We start from the raw sequence: 15,000 nt of genomic DNA, 5'->3' as shown, positions 1-15,000 counted from the left end.
CGGTATGCCCGGAGAAAATCCAGAAAGACCAGAGCCGGAAATAAGCTAGCAAAAAAAAAAAATCATTTTATTGTTGCAACAGTAATTTCAGCATTTGCATCTATGCGCGTGGACATTGTGTCGCACTTGCCTGGTTTCTGCCCCAATCCTAACCCCCTAACCGCAACAGTATGTTATTTGATATACGTACAATGAAGAAATGCGTTTAAAAGTACCATTATTTCGTTATTTTAATAACACACACCATGTGTTATAATTCCACAGACATGATCTATGTAACTGTAGACTCCCCGGTTGAAATAAAGGTGGTCTCTTTAACCCATGGTTCATCAGATTTATTTGTTCCTTCTTTGTGTCAAAACACCATAAGAGTTTAAATAAAAATGAACAGGAAATGCAATCAATAATATGCAAAGGAAAAATCCTGATTAATTAGCTAAAACTATTCAACCTTACACTATAGCAAAATTAATCAAAGTTCGAAGCACACTCTAGTGGAATAAAACTGAGAATACAAGGTACAAGTCACAAACATGAAAAAACATGATACACATAATACGACTTCAACCAGGTGCTTTAAATCAGTGGTCCCCAACCTTTTGAGCGCCACGGACCGGTCAACGCCTTACATTTATATTGTGGACCAGGGGTGGGGAGGTGCTGGCTCCTCTAAAAAAACACATCACCCTTCTCACTATGTATGTAATATATGTAATATCAACAGCGGCCAGAGGCGGCGCCAAAGGTTTTCAATGTTGTCGCAGTGGCCGAGACCGTTCTAAATATTGTGCTGACAATACTGCGCTATCGTTAGCTTAGCACAATAACTTCAGTTCAACAGCTGTTAAGTGAAGCAAACGCTGCACATACCAGTTGTCCCAAGTTCTCGCTTCCGCCTTTCTACAAGCCAGGTGAGTGCTCTTGCTCGGCTCCATTTTGTATTGAAAGCTCAGCTGGTCGTGTTGGATCGCTCCCGGTGAACGCCAAGCGGCCGCCATGATTCATTCCTGCACCCTGCATGAGCCGTTGAATGTTCCCGAAGTTGATTGGCTATGGCGACGCGAAACACGTAAAAAGTAAAAAAAGAAAATAATAATTACTTCACGCGACAGGCAAAATTTCGCTTCTCGTGACCGCGCGCGGCCATTCGTGTCGCTCCATTCACGTCCATCGCGTTGCCCGACGTGCATTCGCGCCCAGTCACGCGAACTATAATACAAAACACTCCGCGTTTTTGCCTCGTTCGCATTCGGTGTGCACGTACCATTAAACTAAATCATCTCCAAAACATTATTTCGGGTGCAGCCCAGGCGGCCCGGTACCAGTTGATCCACGGACCTGTACTGGTCCGCGGACCGGGGGTTGGGGACCACTGCTTTAAATGAAATGCTAAACTTCGGTTGTGACTAAGTGATCTTCAGCTAGAGCTGGCGCTTCGTCTAAATGTACATTATTCGTGCCAGTCGCTGACAAATTACAGCAAATCCATTTCTTAGCTCCTTAAAAAAATCAAGCTATATTATAGTAATAATGTGAAAATTTATTCACCAAATCGGCAAAAACAAAAATAATAGCAAGGTCATTTACAGTAATCACTAAATTTGGGTAGACTTTTAATCGTGTTTTTTGTCAAATTCAAACAAATTGAGGTAAGGGGGGTTTGACTTAAATGCAAGGTCCGCTTGTACTCGGAAAAATACGGTACTTATTATCGCCAAGTACTTGTATTGGTCACACATCATAATATGTCTACTCTATTAACAGTACTAAACATTGTCTTCAGCCATGATGCGGTTGGCCAGTCAAGGTCACAAACAGCATCACATCAACAAATGTATCTGTTTCTTAATGAAGTCATACATCACACTCAACATATGGCTCAATTAGAGGCTTCATAGAGATTATATTATCCCAGAGCATTCATTAGCAAAGCTCTAATAGTCACTCATTTGATCAAAAGCTCTGAGGGGATTTCTCTATTGACAAGGTGCTATCCAAGCAGTGGAGGGAGATTGAGCCACTGCTAATTTAGCATAATTATTTTGAGGTGAAAACAAGGTGGTTTTATGCAAATATTCATAAGGCATCCAAAATCTGTAAGAAGCACCAGTAACAAGTCAGGCTTGTAAATGTTTGTATGCTCAAGTTCACTTACCAAGTAAATTGAGCAATTTAATTGTAATTTACACTAAGTGTCTTGGTTATGTACTGCATGGGCAGATACTGTGATTGAAAGGGAGGTCATGGCTTTTCCACGGAGACGATAAGAGCAAAGAGCAGTGGTGCATATATAACTGGGACATTTAGCTCTTATTGTCTTGGATGGTTTTTATGCATTTAATTTGCTTGGCTGATTATGATCAACTTAACTCAAGAAATGATTTTACTCGAACAACATTGACAAGGTTAAGAGTAAAGTATGATGCTTGTTGACAATTAATAATAATCTTGCATTTAGGTAAATATTTTACTCACCTCATTTTCGAACGAAAAATAAATGAGCAAACAATTTACGTAGTCAACAATTTTGATTGAATTCATCCATCTGCAGTTGGCAGTCCAAAAAACATGAAGACAAGCAAAATACAGAAGCATAGTTCATCTTTTTGAAGATACTATTCCTGCTGTTTGACCTCTAGATGTTACATTATGGTGTTCTTGCTGGACCTCTAAGGACATAGTTATTAAATTGCCCACATTTGTGGAACAGCTCTTTCTGAGTTTGTATAAATCTGTTTTGCTTTGTACTATTGCACTATACTGTGGATTCATTTTCATGCATGCATACACAATAAACTATATGTGATTCTATTCATAAAGAAGCAAAGCCCACCTAGGGGCCGTCTCAAAATCAGCATTTAATGTTTAACTGAAAGGCTTGCTTGCTTTGACATCAACAGCAATTTAAGTAAAACGTCTTGGTTACAAGAGAATGAGTGTGCTGAGACAATTACTGTATTTTCGCGGCCGAAAGACACAACCTATTTAAAGACACGGTGTCAGTTGCTATTTCTGTATTAAACACGCACACACACAAGAAACACCGTATAATTAGGCGCAGCAAGAACAAACCAAGTTCGGTTGTACTTGATTAAAATATTCACAATGTACTCGCGTTATTTTTGATCAATCCACATCTGCAAATCCATAAAAGTTGTCATCTTTTGTGTCCGATGTGAGCAACTAGGTAAGTTCCTCATCTACACACCAGCTTTCCTCTCGTCAATGTCAGAGTATGTCGTGTTGTCGTGCCATTCCTCAGAAAGGATGACAGATGTCCATTAATATGGCAACCAAGCACAACAATAAATGCCGACTTCTTATGTCCAGTTTTGCATATTGCCACCAAGCTGGTCCAGTTCTTTTCTAAGGAGTGGCTCATTCGGATGTAAAAAGCGAGCGGCACCTCGTCCATGTTGTTAATATAGTCAGGCCAGCTTTTCCTTATAATCCGCTGGAGGTTGCTGCGCTACAGTAGTTGAGCAGAAAATTTTTGTCAGCAATCTTTTTGATTAAGTGGAGCAGAAGATGGCTATCTTTTCCTTATAATCCTACGGAAGTTGCTGCAACATGGTAGTTCTTGCCCAGATGAATAAATGGTTTCATAAAACAAAAGCAACTAGACCAGAGGTCCTGAACCGTCGGTCCGCAGCCCGGTACCAGTCCGTGGATCAACTGGTACTGGCCTGTATGGGCCGCATCCACAATAATTTTGTTTTGGTTTGTTGTTTTGGTTTGATTTAGTTTGTCCTTTAACAGTTCATTTATTTGTGCTTTGTTTGCTTTGATCTTTGTTTTTTGGCCCCACCTCTGGCCGCTGTTGATTCCGTTTTTTGGTGCGGAAGGATGGTGTGTCTTCAATTGAGAGCAGTCACTCTCTATGATGCACACGTGTTCTGTTTCTCTATGAAATCTGGCCCTGAGAGTATAACAGACACCATATCTGAATAACAATATATATTGCTGCCTTGTATCCGTTTAGCTTTTTAGCATTTTTTTTATGCCATGTATTTCCCATTTGTCAATGCAAGCATATGCAAAGGTTTTGCAATGAATAGCATTTGTAATTCAGTTATGATATAATTAATGTAATTTGTGTACATTTTTGTACATTTTGAGGCGGCAGCCTCAAAAGTATTTGAGACCCAAGCAAGCTGAGGGCTCCAATTAGTTTGTTGTTAATGGTGAGCTCATATTTTATGTGCACCCTCCCCACCCCCCTCCACGATAAAAATCTCAAGCGTTGACCAGACCGTGGTGATAAAAAGGTTGAGGACCCCTGACCTCGACAACCCTCCTTGAAAATGTTCAATTTTGAATTCTTCGGTAAGCATTTTTGCCCTCAGTCGAATGGTGACATAGAAAGATTTCTGCTGGCTGTTCTTTAAACATAAATCCATTGCCGGAGCTGATCTTCCAACTTGGGTCATCTTGCCTTGTTTCTGCAGAAACTCAGCCAAGTCTTTTTGACTTGGCGAACCTCATTTTTTGCTTTCTCCATTTTCGAACCATGGACTCTTTGATATTGAAATCTTTCGCAGTTGCTCGATTCTAATATTTCTCCGCACAGCCGATAGTTTGCTGTTTAAACTGTGCTTCATAAGCGTGTCTATTTTGAAAGTGCCATTTTCAAAGTTTTACTCTTTAGCCAAACTGATGCTTTGCCCAACACACACATCTGCATTGTATACCTACTACGGCGTGCCATTAGTCTCCTCTTTCACACTCACCCTTCCCCTTTAACGTCTGGATATAGTCCTCTATCATGCACTTTTTTATTTTATTTTATTTTTAATATATATATCAACATAGAGTCAGCAGGAAACATTTTTCAGTCAAGTTGAGCACTCCTTGTTGTCATTCAGCAACATATACAGGATTTGGTTACTGCACACATACGAGGCATGGCATCATAAGATGCCTCATAGAGTTGGGCAGTCTAAAAATAATGCGCCTTATGGCCGTAAAAATATGGTATTTATTGTACATGGTTGGACATTGGTGTTCAAATGAGACAGACTGCCATCTTAACCTATGTCCTCAGAAAAATCTAGAACTTTTCCAATCACCGGTACCAGCGGGACCCTTGTCGCTGATGCCATTGTTGTTGTGGTTGTTGGTTCTCAACCTTTTTTTCAGTGTACCCCTATCTTTTCAGCCAAGTACACCTTAACCAGTGCAAAGCATTTTTGGGGGGAAAAAAGAAAGACTTAAAACAAACTTAATTTGTATTGGTCCCCATGTCCTCTTTTGGATCATAGAAGAAATCTGTTATTCGAAAGAAATAACTTACTAATAATTATTTTTCACAAAAAAATCTTCAATGTAAAGTGTCAGACCTGTTCTCAAAAAAAAAATAGAGAGTGAGAGAGAGAACACAAAAACAAATCATTACCTTAATTAATTATTAACAAATATTAGTCCCCCCAAAAATAATCAACATATAGTCTCAGACCTGTTATTAATAAGAAATATTTATAAATAAATAATTGTCCACAGAAAAATATTCAACTTAATGTGTCCTCTTTTGTGATCCTAGTAGATCATAGTAGAGATACGTTCCCAAAAATAAGTCATTAACTTGACAGGTAATGTGAGATGGAACACACTGACGTTTTACGAATCTGACGTTTTACAATAATGAAAATGAATAACCTACCGAATGTAAAAATTGCTTCATGAACTTGTATTTTCCTAAAACAATTGATTCAATAAATATTTTTAAATGATTTTTTTTCATGTTTGTTTGCTTGTTCTTTTTTTTTAAAATCTCGAGAACCCCCTGAGTTTCCTTCAAGTACCCCCTAGGGTACTCGTACCCCCATTTGTGAACCACTGACTTAAAGGATGGGAGAATAGGAATGTTAAGGGTTACACAGGCCATCGGAGATCTCGGGCTTGGCCTCATTACTCAACGAGAAGAGAAGATTGAAAGTCGTTGAAGGTCTGCTGATTAAACCAGAATAGAATTTCCCTGGACTTGTGTGAAATACACTGCACTATTCAACAATAAATGGAGTAATCATTTATGAAAAAACAAAGTACTTTTTTCTTTTAACTTTTAGTGTGACTTTAACTTAATCACAAGTACATAAACGTGAATTCCTTTTTTGAGCAAAAGTAAAATTCAACTTATTATGTGATTAAATTAGTCTGGGCCCCCTTGTGCATGCAGCTGTGTTCAAAATCCGCCAATCACTTTCAACCTCATGTTAAATTAACTCTGCACACACCTGCCAACGTTTAAAGCTCCCCTGATTAACTCCAAATGAAGTTCAGATGTTGTAGTAGACTTTAATTGATAATTTTATTGGAGAAGGTTAAAGGCTTTGTGCGAACATTGACAGCTATTTTGAAATGTTTAGAATTCCCTGACAAAAAGCTGGAGGAAAAAAGCAGGAGGAAAAATAATGCTTGACTCCAAGTCTGCGATCACCACCCTTTTTGAAACTGAGAGCTACTCCTTTGGTAGTGAGTAATATGAAGGGCTACCAGTTTATGTGAAGACACCTATGATGTTCATGATTTCTCACAATAATTAAGGAACAGCTGTAGTATGTACTGTATTGTCTGCACTATAAGGTGCACCGGATTTTAAGGCGCACCCTCAATTAATGACATTTTAAAACTTTTTCTATGTATAAAGTGCACCGCATAAGGTGCAACAGTAGAAGCAGTCAAACGTTATTAGTAGCTTACAAATCAGCTTTCTGACAACTCCATTCACTCCCAAAATGAATCAACGACTGTCTTAGGTTTTATTTTATTAGTATTTCCTTGACATTTTATCTTTTAACAGCAAGGTATAACATGTACTGCAACATTTATATGAGTGAACCTTTCCTCCAGTGCAATCACAATATACATAGTAATACTCAAATAATAATTCTAAACTCTCAATGGCATAACAACTCAATGTCAATATGACCAACCTTGTTCAACTGTAAACACACAAAAGAAACAAGTAAAATTTACTTTATCAGTTCATTCCCCATCTACGAATCCCAATCTCAATATTGATCCATGTATGATGTGCACAGGATTATAAGGCGCACCATAAGCTTTTTGAAAAAAATAAGGCTTTTAGGTGCGCCTCATAGTGTGGAAAATACAGTAAATCAAGTGTAATATGTGATATATATATATATATATATATATATGAGAGAGAGAGAGAGAGAGAGATGCATAATCGTTAGTAAAATTCCTAGAAAATCACAATGTTCTATCACTTGTAAGATATCTGCAGAAAAGGCATTAGGGCTACTAATGCGATCCTTGTCGGCTACCAGGTGCGTGTGGGCACCACGTTGGTGACCCTTAAGTAAGTGTTCTTGTTTGAATGTGATGGGTGAAATCTCAGCAGAGCCACATGCACAGTTATAAAAAAAAAAAAAAGGAGGGGGGGCTCTCAGTTTTGACTTTGGCACAAGGAAGGACTTACTTTGTTCCCAATTCAAGGGTATAGGTCACATTAACAAATGCTTTGGGATGATTAACGTGGTCTCCTTCTTTTTAAAATAACAAATAAATGGTCATCTCAGCATAGATGTGTAGATTTTTTTTTTCGTCATGTATTTGTCCTTGCCTTTGCCTTTGACCCTAGTGTGCGTGTGTGTGTTTAATAACTTTCAGCACTGGTGATTTATTGTATGTGAGATAATTGGAAAAACACCCGCATGTTAACTTGTCCTAGCAATATGAATTATTCATAACACATTTCTGGTAGCACAATACTGTGATGATGAAGAAAAAGATGAACATTGGTATGAAGTCTGGGCTTTTCTGCTCAAGCTGCTGCCCCATCGAGACATCCTTGGATGAAGCGATTGATGGCTGGACGATGGATGGATGCCATCCATGTATGATCCTGATAAAAATCTGAATACTCTTTTTTCTGTTGAATATCCTCACTTTCAATATTATAGAAAACCCTACATATTTCTTCTTCATTCGTTGTTTTCCTTTCAGCACCGCCATGTGACTACTTTACAATGGTGGTTTAAGTTTAACTTTTAATAATATTAATGTATTACGTCTCATTGCATTGTTGATTTTATAGAAATACAATAAGAAATGTGATCTCTGTTATTTTTATTTTAAGGGTTGGAAAAAAACAGCAAAATGAAACGCCATCTTTGGATCTGAGCAACAAAAAAAAATAATTTCCCTGTGTCATTCGAAATATATACAGATCACATTCAAAATAGATACAGATCACTACCAATGTAGTTCCAAAGTTAAAGGACTCGTAAACTGATGGTCTGGGACCTGTTTATCCTGTCTGTTTCATAGTATAGAGTTTGTGGTTTTATTTCTGTGTATGGGCTTTCTGTTTGGAGTTTTCATATACTTTCTGTCCCTGTGTGGCTTTCTAAGGGTACTCTGCGCTTTCTTTCCGCATTCCCCCCCAAAATCATGGTAGTTAATTTGGAGATTCTATATTGTCCTTGGGTGTGCTTGCCAGTGTGAATGTTTGTTCTTTGGGTGCCCTTTGAATTTAGTGAGGTTCATACAAATTAATAGCCATGAAACTAACAATAAATATTAAAGGGATTTTATGATGCACCCCAACAATGTGGATAGTCATATTGTTATTATTCTTAACATGGACTTAATCTAATAATGAGATTCATAAATATGTAAAGAAACCACTTTCAAAACTTATGTGGCTGTACTAATGAAACATGTATTGCATAACACTGGTTAGTGCCATGTTATTTTCTGAAATTTATAATGCTAAGAGAACGTGCGAGACCCATCTTTTCTCACGACATTACATTAATTCTGACAATAATGTACTATGTGATTGCTTGTACTGTATGTCCCATGGTTGGTAGTTGTTATTACATTGCACACGCCGAGGACATAGAACGTTAACACAGCACAGAGAATCTGGGCAAATTGAGATTTATGGCTTATGCTTAATTAAAATCTCCAGAAACTAATGATGGGAAAATTGAAATGTTCCAAGTTGATTGAATCCCCCCACTACCATTGGATTTCATCGCACACTGAAGCCATGTGTGACCATACGGTGCGCTGTTCTGTGTAAAACAGTTTTCTATATGTAATTATGAAGCATAAACCACCCAAAGGTTGTCAGCTGCTTAAGGATATTTCTCTCCGTGACAGAGTTAGAGAGTTAAGCTTTGATGCACAAGATTTTCTAGAAACCCAACTACTCCACTGTGAGTCATTTACCAAGATTTTGGGGGCTCATTATCATAGCAGGAAAGCCTCTGGTATTGTTCTAGCCCTCTTGGCTTTGTATAGCGTTAAGCTGGTAACAAGCTTTGTATTAAGGTTTAGGCTGACTCTGGTGGATAACGTTCACCTTTGCTTCAGTGCAGGAATAGGGACCAATTTGCACATAAATCCTTCAGGTTTCACTCACAGGCTTTAAGGAATGTTGTTTTCATATTTAGTTTCAAATGAATGCTTCACTATAGTGCCTCCATAAAGCACTTCTCTGAGTACTTGCATTCTTGTGTTACACAATCGATACATTAGCTCATAACACTTGGGACCATTAGCTACAAAGCTTTTACATTTGTATCTGAGCTCCTCACAGGCCAATTAAAACTGTAGTTTGCTTTCTGTGATCCAAACCTGTTTGTGGTTTGCAAGCCATTTCAGTTTTATCACTGGTTCAGTTTGTGTTCACAATGTCAATATTGAAAGCGTACCAGAATGGATCACATATGTAGAGACTTGCTGCTGTCATTGGTCACCAGGTTTACTGTACAAACTAGCAAGTGGTGATCAAATAAAGTAACCACAAAGACTAAATGTAGCAAGACAGACATTTCCTGATAACTTTAATAAATATGTGGTTGTAATAGTAAATAGCCAAGCAAAACTATGGAAATGCAGGCTAAATTGCATATTCTATTGGAACATTCTCAGTCCTTCCACCACAAATCCCTACAAGGACTCATAGAGAACATCGGAGCGCAGAGCGACACAATGAGACAGCCACTCCTCCATGAAAACTCCATTTAAAGGGGATGTACCGTCATTGATGTCAATCAATTATTTCTTGTCTGACTTTTCAGAACAGTCCACTGTTTGTTTTGTTTCAAGTGGGATTAGATTATACTCAAACAGGGCTCAAACAAGAACCAAAATTGGAATGTAATTTTTTTGTAATTAATTTATCTATTACTAACTAGATTGTAATACCTTGCAGTCACAAGGAAGGTTATCAAAATAAAGCTTGCATACAAAATTGGTTTTGTTTTAGCCCCTTCCTTTCTGATTCTTTTTTTGTTTTTTATAATATATTACTTGTTTATAAATCTAGTATACTTGGAAAAATATTTTAAAAAATCCCACTTCCATAGATTAGTTAACAGGCCCTATAGTATAATATAAATTTGACAGAGAAGTGAAATTCTCACCAAATGCCTACAATACATAGTAATCAATGTTATATATAGTAACACACATATATAGCATATATCAATATATTTACCCAGTACTAGATAGTTAATTAATGGGAAACTGTACAACGCAACCTACCTTTTTTACCGTGAGCCCAGCACTGGCTTGTTGTGTATGGAAAAGTTGCTAAATGCCACTAGAATTTATAGATCAGTGTGTCATGAACCGCTGCAGTGCCATTTCATCTTATTGCTACCATTTCTATACCCACTGCCATTTTTTTCGGAAGCGCAGGGCCTCATTGTTCCAATGGGAGTGAAAATGTTTGAGTAGACATGGGATGATATCAGATTCTGACAGTATGATAACCTTGAGCAATGATATCAAAGTTTTGATATTGGGGGGCGGCATGGCTCGTTGATAGAGTGGTCATTTCCCAGCTGAGAGGCTGTGGGTTTGATCCCAAGACCATCAAGACCATGTCAAAGTGTCCTTGAGCAATACTCTGTACCCCTAGTTGATCCTGATGCTGCGTCATCAGTAGGTAATTGACTAGTTAGTGTAAAGCGCTTTGAGTACCCAAGGTAGAAAAGCGCTATATAAGGGAAAGTCCATTCCATTTATTGATATTACAGCTCTAAAATATAAATATAACATAAAAACTTTTTTGCCATATAGCCATTTTCTAAATAGGCATTAAGCAATGTTTTATTTTCAAACAAAATTTCTAATACCAAAATTCAAATGAAATATCTATAAATATACAACACAGCAATATTTAAAAAAAAGTGATCAATTTGAAATAAACTATCATCACTCCAACTACTAAATGTATTAACAGTACAATGTGTTGTGTTTTCATGGTGACAAGTGTTTATTTTCTGCACACGCACGCGTGCGCCTGTGTCACGAATGTGCCCACTCTCTCTTGCTTGCTCTCACCCTGGTAGCTTGTAGCAAAGTTGCAAAAGTCGCCTGCTCTTTTTCGAAAGCCGAAATCTTCCCACACAGCCGTCATGGTTGGTTTTGATTGGGGGGGGGGGATTCGTTGGCCTTTTTGGCCTCCCTCTTGCGAGCCTGTTCACGTCCTATTTTTAGAGCTATCACATAAAGTGCTCCGGGAAAGTAACATATGGTAGCATGTTGGCCATGAAAGTAAGCCACGGTAGCAAACTTACAGTATATACTGTAGCTACTGAAGCTGGAAAACAGGAAATGGACAACAGCAGCTGTAATGTGATTGGCTTCTGCTGCCGATACATAATGATAGGTGCCTCCTCCGGCACACTGCAGTTGCACTTTTACAGCAGATGACACCGGAGGAAAAATAACTTTCCGTTTTTGGAAGATTTGGACAGTTTCAAATAACCGTGACTTTTAAAAAAAAAAATATTACCAATCCCGTTATCAGCACATGCCTACTTAAGAACAATGATACCAAAGTCCAGTCCTTGAGAGCCCCTATCAGCCTATTTTTTATATTCCATCCTCCAGCACACCTGATTCGAACTTTCACACCAGATTTCAGGTTTATGCAAAGCTTGCTGATGAGTTGATCTTTTGAATCAAATCTGCTGGAAAGAGTCATATCAAAAACAGGCTTTCAAGGAGTGGACGTGGGTACCCGTGCTCTACAGCAAAACCAACTTCATATGCAAGCCTGACTGTTTTCCTTCCTTGTGGCTGCAAGGTATTGCAACCTAGTTGGCAATAATGTGGTCATCCATCAAAAACATTACATTGCAATCTTGCACCAATACCTTCTATGAAACAGTGCAATAAGAAAGAAAATACTCCTAACACGGGAGTTGCTGTCTGTCAATGACATCTTACAACACATCTCATCGTATGATGGACCTCGGTGCATTCATGGCTCTATGATTATCCGCTGTACTTTAGATGGATGCTTGCCATTATCTATCCACTTTTGGTAGCGGCCTAGAGCCTAGTGACCTCTCTTGGGCAATCATTGTCAGGCATATCGATCTAACTCTCTAGTATGGTGAGCTTGTTGAAAATAGATAGATGTGTGTCAAGGCTATGACAAAAAAAAAAGAGACCAAATAAGAGAGCAAATGAGGTATTGTGTTGCTTCAGTGAGATGGGGGTCCTTGATGGACGTATAAGCATAAAACATCATTTTGCTGAGTGTCCCTCATTGACCAGGGTGATGTCTGTGTCATCTCACAGTAGGGCTGCACTATTAATCGAATTTTAATCGTGATCACGATCTTGGCTGCCACTATTAATTAGGATGAAAATCGGCGATATAAAATTTAAATAGCCACCTACCAGTACATGTCAAATTATGCATTTTCAGTCATTCTACCTCCAAGGGGCAAACGCAAATTGGGTTTTGAATGACCAAAAATGGCGCTTCGACTGCTAAGTCCATACACACTTGGAGTGATTCTGGTACTTTTGTACAGTTTTTTTTTTTTTTTTTTTTCTTGCCAAAAACTTTAAGGCTGTTGTAGGCGTTCTTACAGGTGTGTTGTAGTATGTGCTTGGTTCTAAGTAGGCTTCATTTTTTTCAGTGATTTGCACTCATTTGCAAGTTTTTGTCATAATTATTATTTCCTTTATTTATTTTAGTTTATAACTTTTTTTTTCAGTATCAGGCCTTGTTTATACAGTATGTACTGCTTGTTTAAAAAAAGGGCAATAAATAAACTTGTTTGACCAAACATGATTAATAATCGTGATTGCAATATTGTCCAAAATAATCAAGATTATTATTTTGGCCATAATCATGCAGCCCTAACTCACAAGTATTAAGTTAATGGGTAATGAGACCATTGCATTAGTAAATAAACCTAGGGAGACGGTAAATACTTAATAATACAACTTAAATAATACAGAGCAGCGGTCCCCAACCATTTTATCACCACGGACTGGTCAACGCTTTAGATTTATATGCGGACATGGGAGGGGGGGTCTGCTGCTGCTGCTGCTGCTGGCTGCTCTAAAAACCACATCATCCTTCTCACTGTGTATGTTTTATCAACAGCGGCCAGAAGCAGCGCCAAAAAAAAACAAAGATCAAGCACAAACGTATGAACTGTTAAACTAAATAATTTCCAAAACATTATGGTACCAGTTGATCCAAGGACTGGTATCAGTCCACGGACCAGTGGTTGGGTAAAGCTGAGTACAGTAATCCCTCATTTTTCGGGGTTAATGGGGTACTTGAATTTTTTTCAAAGAAAAGTATACTTTACATATTTAAGACAATTATTACTGCAGTACACATATTTGCTTGAATCCTAAATGATTAAACCTTATACAGCAACCTTAGTGTTTGTTATTCCTTCTGGTTTCCATATGTTGGCTTTACGTAGTCGGGCTCCTGGTGAGTGGCAATTGACCTACGAGTAGGCGCTCTAATGTCTAGAGTCAAACAAGTAGCTGACCAAACATAATTAAAAATCAGATTTTACACTTGAAATTACACATTACAGAAGTGAAAAGGACCCCAGAGTTTTCTTTCCTCCTCTCTTCCAACCGCTTGTGTGTGATTGAGTAAGAGAACTTACTAAGCAATGACAAAAAAAATAAATAAATATTGTTCTTGCCTGACTGGCTAGTTAATCTGTCAAGGCCACTTTACAAGACGCGAGCACTCCTACTGGACACCTGATTGGCCTCTGACGTTACAATCGTCCAATGAGTACAGAAGTTGTAATCCACTCCTGCTTAGAAATTGAAATCCATTCCTCATTTGTGCCCACATCTTGTAGTCAAGTCCCTTGAGCTGATTGACAGATTGACTGGCCAATCAGGTGAGAACAGTACTACTTTTTTTTTTTTTTGTCATTGCGGAATTCTCTGAGTCAATCACACACGAGTGGCTGAAAGAGAATGGGAAAGAGGAAAGAAAGCTTTTAGATCCTCTTATCTTTTTAATAGACTGTAATTTCAAGTATAAACTCTGCTTTTTAATCATGTTAAGTCAGCTCTTTGCTTCACTCTAGTTAAATATCCGAGCGCCTACTGGTAGGGAAACTGCGGCTCATTGTGTACCAAACGATGTAAAGCCTGGACATGAAAATGTAAATGAATAAAAGTATGGTTACTTTCTGAGGTTTAATAATTTAAGATTCACATTCAATGTCTGAGGAGTGCTCATGGCGTGTGCGTTTAGTAAACTCGTCTGTCTGGCATGCAGGGAAACTTCACAGCACGTCTCTCTGCAGTATAGCTTTTTCCGCGATGCACAGAGGGCGAGATAGGGGAGGCTTGAAACAGCGAGGGATCACTGCACTTCGTTTTAATGAGAGGTTAGATTGACACGTCCTATCTGATTCCTGATTTTTGCACTTTTCTCTCTTTCAAGGGGTGATTTTGTCTCAAATAATACTTGGACACCAATACAATTGCTGCCGTACACTTGTTTTGAAGTAGAAGCTTTTGCAGCGGTGGTTACGCCACCATTTAAAAAAAAAAAAAAAAAAAAAAAAAACTTGTTTCAACACTAATTATGGACACTTAGGCACCAATCGTCACTTACACTGTCATTGTATGATTGGCTCTAGCGTCTGGTTTTTGCTGATATAAGAATGAGACGCGTGGTGCATTTCGCCACTAGCTCTTGACTGAACATGACATCACAGTGAC

At 38.3% G+C, this 15,000-nt stretch overlaps 1 protein-coding gene and 1 long non-coding RNA gene across 4 annotated transcripts in view; both read left to right on the top strand.

Moving 5' to 3' along the window:
• brinp2 (BMP/retinoic acid inducible neural specific 2) overlaps positions 1-15,000 on the top strand; it is a 178,212-nt gene that overhangs the window by 10,896 nt on the left and 152,316 nt on the right. The window lies entirely within an intron of this gene.
• The window catches only part of LOC148415141 (uncharacterized), a 15,594-nt gene continuing 1,253 nt past the window's right edge, over positions 660-15,000 (top strand). The window contains exons 1-2 of the long non-coding RNA XR_015867492.1: positions 660-911; positions 14,552-14,663. This is a non-coding gene — a long non-coding RNA (uncharacterized LOC148415141). The remainder of the gene's footprint in view (positions 912-14,551; positions 14,664-15,000) is intronic.

The sequence above is a fragment of the Hippichthys cyanospilos genome, chromosome 12 (genome assembly GCF_059441005.1).
Source record: "Hippichthys cyanospilos isolate Australia breed blue-spotted pipefish chromosome 12, RoL_Hcya_1.0, whole genome shotgun sequence".
Taxonomy (NCBI): domain Eukaryota; kingdom Metazoa; phylum Chordata; class Actinopteri; order Syngnathiformes; family Syngnathidae; genus Hippichthys; species Hippichthys cyanospilos.
Note: the sequence above shows the minus strand (reverse complement) of the source record. Positions and strands in the feature narration are given on the sequence as shown.